At 39.3% G+C, this 6,000-nt stretch overlaps 1 protein-coding gene across 5 annotated transcripts in view; it reads left to right on the top strand.

Moving 5' to 3' along the window:
• The first annotated feature begins 1,171 nt into the window (after positions 1 to 1,171).
• Positions 1,172 to 6,000, top strand: part of kdm6bb (lysine (K)-specific demethylase 6B, b) — a 31,144-nt gene continuing 26,315 nt past the window's right edge. For 2 of the 5 annotated variants that reach the window (XM_079860980.1, XM_079860986.1), the window contains exon 1: positions 5,087 to 5,286. The gene's annotated coding sequence lies outside the window, so the exon portion shown is untranslated. Of the gene's footprint in view, positions 1,458 to 2,067; positions 2,243 to 5,086; positions 5,287 to 6,000 lie in introns of those variants that run through there. The other 3 variants (XM_079860983.1, XM_079860982.1, XM_079860981.1) reach the window with 3 other exon arrangements.

The raw sequence follows: 6,000 nt of genomic DNA, 5'->3' as shown, positions 1-6,000 counted from the left end.
TATAAGGGAAAGTGAGCTTACAATGTAAATTTCGAGAACAGAACTTGTCATGTCTTAAGTACACACAAGTGATTGTATATGTTAACTTTCGCACTTACAAGTGAGATTTCCTCCACTGCTGACTGCTCTGCCCGCCAATGTAAGGTTGACTTGTTGCCATAGTTACCTAGTGGGTGGTCTGCATCCTACTTTTTCTTCTCCCTTTGGCCATAGAATCAACTATATACGTGGATACCACATTCGACCGCTCTAGGCTCGTCGGCGCACCCGCCATCTTGGAACGGTCATTGTGTCGTCACTCGCAGTAAGAATCAATGATGCCACAAGATTACGCAGCTTCTTCTTGTAAAACCGAAAGGATTTAAGTTCCCAAAGAAATGGGATAACCTTTCACATGTGAGAATGTGTCGTTTTGTGTTTTTATAGGCCTTTGTATTAACTCATTATTACCGGTTTTTGAGCTATAACTTTTTATTGTCATGTTAGCTGACGCCTTCATCTTGTTGTATTGTGTTAGTTTAGCATCTGCTAAAGTCTAACTACGGCTGAAGACCGATCCAATGTGGCGGACGGCTTACATATAGCGGTCCATAGAAACAGCTGCTAATGAGGAATCTATGTTTAAAATCTATGCCTTTGGCCACTACACTGGATTTGCACTGTAGGGATAACACAAACACAAAGTGTGCATAATTCATAAATTCATGTGCTATTTTAGGACAAGTGCAGGAATGAAGTACTGAGCAACCTCAACAACAATATAAAACATTATTAATTTCATGTAAAACTTTAACACTGTTTACTTGACTAGAACTTCAGCCTATTCTGGCTGTTTTTTGCTAACTTATCTTTGTCCAATATATAGAGGACAATAAAATATCCCGAAATTCGAGAAGACTTTCTTTCTCTCATCCAAATCTTTTTATTTATTTATTTTTTATGTACAAGGCAGGCAAAACTAAATGGACACTAAACAAGACACTAAATTCCAGAGAACAATTACATATCAACTATCTAATGAAAGTTGTATGTCTTTTTCTGTTATAAATTTATTAGCTACTAAAACTGCGCTTGCAGTGGTGATAGCTTTTGCAAACTAAAAATAATCTACATAAAAAAATATGTATTTAAACAAAAAGTGTGATGTATATGATATACATCACACGTATATGTAGTGCACGAGCCCAAGTGACACTCCAGCGCGTGGGATGAATTGCGCTGACGTCACTCAGTGACTCAACCACCGCTCATCCTTAGTAAAAGTAACGCAGCTGTGAGTAACAAGTCCTCCGGTCTCGGCTCATCAGTAATTAAGCTCTGATGGAGGGTACATGTACAGATGGCGGCGTTACAGGTGGAGGAAGACTCTATGGGGCATTCTTGAATGAATTTAAACTGCGCAACACTTCACCAGTAGCTCATACACCCGGAAAGATCGGTTTCCAGTCATTCCGCAGGTAAGATGATGAATATATTTAAATATAGCTGGGTTATGAGAACTAGTTAGTTATGTTTTTTTTTTTAGATATTATTATGAGTAAGCCAGTCCAAAGTCACACTCATAAGATTGTTTTTTAATGTTCGTCACTTGTGCGTCTCTTTTGTATTTCTAAAACACACCACTAGATGGCGCTGTTTGAATATAAATGTCTACGCTTGCATGTGTTGTTTAATATGTAACCTCCTTTTAACATACTCATTTACACCCATTTTAATAGTGTTTATTTATTATTTGCTGATTTATGTAGACTGCCTTTCTATTGTATTAAAAATCTCAAATTTATTTTGAGATCTATCTACTATTTTGTGGTTCAGGCAATCTGACATCATGACATCTGGTCACCTTTAACTAAACATTATGAAAATTCTCATTGGTTGAATCTTTGCTTCCTAGTTTATAGAATAACTGGGGATACATTAAGTACTATGTACACTGAATGATCATGAATTTGATGTTTAAAATAAAGCTTTTTTATGTTTTGTGTTTATTTAAATTAATTGTAATAATAAAGGTGAACTTAAAATTCAACTCTCTCATCATCATCATCATCATCATCATATGCACAGCTGTAAAGCAGCTGGGATTTTTTCCTTCATCCCTGCAGTGGGATGGAAAATGGTGTCAGTGATGCCGATGCATCTGCAGCCAGTAGAAATGTGCCATTGGTACCAGTTTGTGTGGAGCTTCTTCCTGATTGAACTGAGATGAACAGCACGGAGAGCCAATCATCACGGAGAAGAGGTGGGTCTTTAAACTCTCTCCTGACCAATAATCATCATGGCTTCATCAGGGTTGAAAGATGATGACACTGAGCATCATATTTCATGTGTGTAGCATGTTCAGACAAGGCTGTTCCAAGCAGAGAGCTAGTTCTCATAGGTTATGGATTTTCATCTAGTTATCTAATTTTTGATTTATCCTGACACAAATCATTAGATTGTAACAAATTTCTTATAATTAAAGAAATTGAAATAATTTTTGTAATATTGATTATTTTTGCATTGTCCCACCCAATTAAATATCTTTAATTTGATGTTTTTAGGGATCTCAACAAACCCATAACACATAAAGTTTGTTTTGTGCTATAGACATGAATGACATGACCTTAAATAGTGTAGTATGCTAATGAAAGGTGTGATTGGGCTGGTGTGATTTTAATAATGCAAGCTAAAAATCCCATAGAAATGCATTGTAAAAGGTCTTGAGACCAGAAGGATTTATAACACCCTAAAAATCAGTCAGAATACCATAGCAAACACATAGCAGCATGCTCAGAATGCAACTCCCTATTTTGTGACGTCAACTTTAGCACATGCAAGCTTCTTCAGATCTAGTTGGAATAATAATTCAGAACCACAGATACCACACTGCTACTCAAAACTAGATGAATCTTTTATGGCTCTGTAGCATCAGTGGAATTCCAATAAGCTATTTCATGCACCACTGTCCAGTATGAGTCTGTCTTCTGTGTGTCCTTGCACTACCATGAACACATAAACAGTGTTGATTTATGACATCTTCTGGTTTCTCTCTTTGCATGGAGTCAGCGGTCACATATGGTTCATGGATGTTAGAATTCCATGTTTGACTGACTCAAGTGTGTAGTTCTGTAACCATGGTGAGCACGGAATCCAGCTCAGCCAGACAGAGCGTCTGATTGGCTGGCGTGTCGACATTGGTATATCATGCAGCCGGCTCCCTCGTCCAATGGAGACTGTGCAGCACTGGAGCTGTTGCTATGGGCAGTCAGACAGGAATCTGTCTTATATCTTATGGTCTGTGTGTTTCTGTGATGAACCGTCTCTGTCTGTCCATCAAATAGTGTTTGTACTCACCGTGAACACTGTCTTCTCTCCTTATTTAAAAGGATGGGGACAGGGCAGATGGGGTACGTGGGTGCTATGCACAGAAAGTCACGTAGGCAAGACCCCCTCCTCCTTTCTCCCTCTGCCTCACTGCCTCAGTCTCAGTCAGAGGCTGTGGGTCTACCCAGCTGTAACCAAATATTTTCAGGAATCTGTTCTTCTATCATCTTTTATCCTCTCCTCTACTATGTCATCCCATACTATCCTATTACTCCAGTCCTATAACTATCATATATCCTATATACACCTATAACTATTATGTCCAATCCAATCCATCCATCATATATTTTTCTCAGCATCTATTATCATATATCATCTATTCACCTCTCCTGTTCTTCGATAGAATTCTGTCCTATCCTATCATCCCATCCTGTCCCATCCCATCCTATTCCTATTCTTTCATTCCTTATCATATCATGTCATATATTATAACATATCCTATTCCTTTCCTATCCTATCCTATCCTATCCTATCCTATCCTATCCTATCCTATCCTATCCTATCCTATCCCATTCATATTCCTGTTGTTTCCTATTATTTCCTCTCCTATTCTATTCTATTCTATTCTATTCTGTCCACCCTGCCCTGTCCTATCCATATTCCTGCTCTTCCCTATCCTATCCTATCCTGTCCTATTCTATTCTTTCTTATCCTTTAATATCCAGTCCTATCCTATCATATTCACACTCTATCCTATCCTATCCTATCCTATCCTATCCTATCCTATTCACACTCTTTCCTATCCTGTCCTATCATATCATTTGCATTTCCTGTTCTTATTCCAATTGATGTTCTGTCCTGTCTCCCCTATCCCTGTTCTGGCCCATCCTTTCCTATCATTCCTGTTCTATCCTATCCTATCCTGTTTTATCCTGTCCTGTCCTATCAAGTCCCTTGCATTTCTTATTCTTATTGCTGTTCTCATTTTTTCCTGTTCTGTCCTGCCGTATTCTTTGCATTTCATATTCTATTCCTGTTCTATCCTATCCTATCCCTTGCTGCCTTTTGCTCCTCTCACTCATCATCTATTAGTGCCTATCATCTCCTATCACCTAATGCAATAGACTTACATTGAGCAAGCAACCAAAGCCTTATTGTTGCATGGGAATAGTATATCACAGAGGCTTGTGGTGAGCTCTCTTGATTTGGGTTGGTATGCAGTCACCTAGAACGCCCAAACATTGCCCTAGCAACCACTTTTACAACCACATAGCAACAACCTAGTGATGTTATATGTATCAGTATTACGTTGAGCTCAGAATTGTAAGTAAAGTATCAGTGCAGCCTTTTGGTCTATTTAAAACTCAATAGCAACTGTAGCGAGCCCATCCACCTCTATGAGACATGAAAATACCATCAGAGACCATAATTATCCCATGATGAATTCCACGATTTCATATTTCTTTAATAAAAACAGATTTAATTGAGCATATAGATATTTTCAAGGCTTTGAAATATACCCGATTCTTTCAGAAAATGGAGTCTTTTGCCACCCTACAGTGGGGTTTAAAAATAGCACATAGTGTGCTGGCCTTGTTCCAAAACACACACATACATGGCAGACACACTCTCTCTCCCAGATTTTTTTTCCACAAATTTCCCACCTCCAGGGCTCATATTTGCTGGTATCCCTTGACTGACACAGACTGCCCTCTTCTGATTGGCTGAGATGATATGATTGACAGCTGAGTGCAGGAACAGCAAGCAGTGGCCCCGCCCCCAGGCTGTGCACGTGCATGAGTCTGCTGTGAAAATCTGAGAATCGGAGAAAGGAGAGGAAAGGAAAGGAGAGGGGAAAGAGGGAGGAGAGAAGTGGGGAACAGAGGCAACAGGATTGACTCGAGTAGGAGAGGAAGGGAGAAGAAAGGTTTGGAATTGCTTTGAAATAAAAAAGAGGAGAAAAGGGGGAGAGAAGCGGAGGTAAGCTGAAGATTTGAAAGAAAAGACCATTATTCAAAACATCTTATAATAGTTAGGGCTACATGCATGTTTTTTTCTGGGGAGGGGGGGTTTGGGGGAGGGGGTTTGGTGCAAATTAGTATGTGCATGCAGTTCCATATAGGTAAATGTATTGTATGGTAATGGTTGTATTACACACACATTGATCAGCACTAAAGCAGTCATTCATTATTCTGACAGCAGTGTGTGTGCATGTATATGTGTATGTGGTAGCATTACAAATGCATTGCCTCACATCATCGCCGGCAACTGTAGTTACTGGTATCGCTTACATCGGCTCTCTGGTTCCGTGCAATGAAATAAATGCCATCATGATATCACAATCCAAATGGCATGCTAATTTTCATCACATAAGAAAAAAACGTTGTTTCAAAATGCATTGGTGGTTTTTACAAAACGGCATCCCCTGTGCATGCATGTCAACTCATTAAGGAATATGGCTCTTGAAATGACTGTTTACTTAGAAACAATTCACAGTTTACTGTAAACGTTTCCAGGATGAAAAGCATTGGAAGGCTATTGTATGCACAGTCCTGCAGGGGGCTTAATGGCTCACGTGCCATAGTTATCTCCACATACTGACCTACATTCACCAGAGCTTTACCACAGGCAGACAACTGTGAGCTGCTGAAATATCCTTCCAAAAATAGAAGCTTAACCCGAGTCATTTGGCAG

Source organism: Squalius cephalus (assembly GCF_949319135.1).
Source record: "Squalius cephalus genome assembly, chromosome: 24".
Classification (NCBI taxonomy): Eukaryota; Metazoa; Chordata; class Actinopteri; order Cypriniformes; family Leuciscidae; genus Squalius; species Squalius cephalus.
This window is presented reverse-complemented; position numbering and strand designations above follow the sequence as displayed.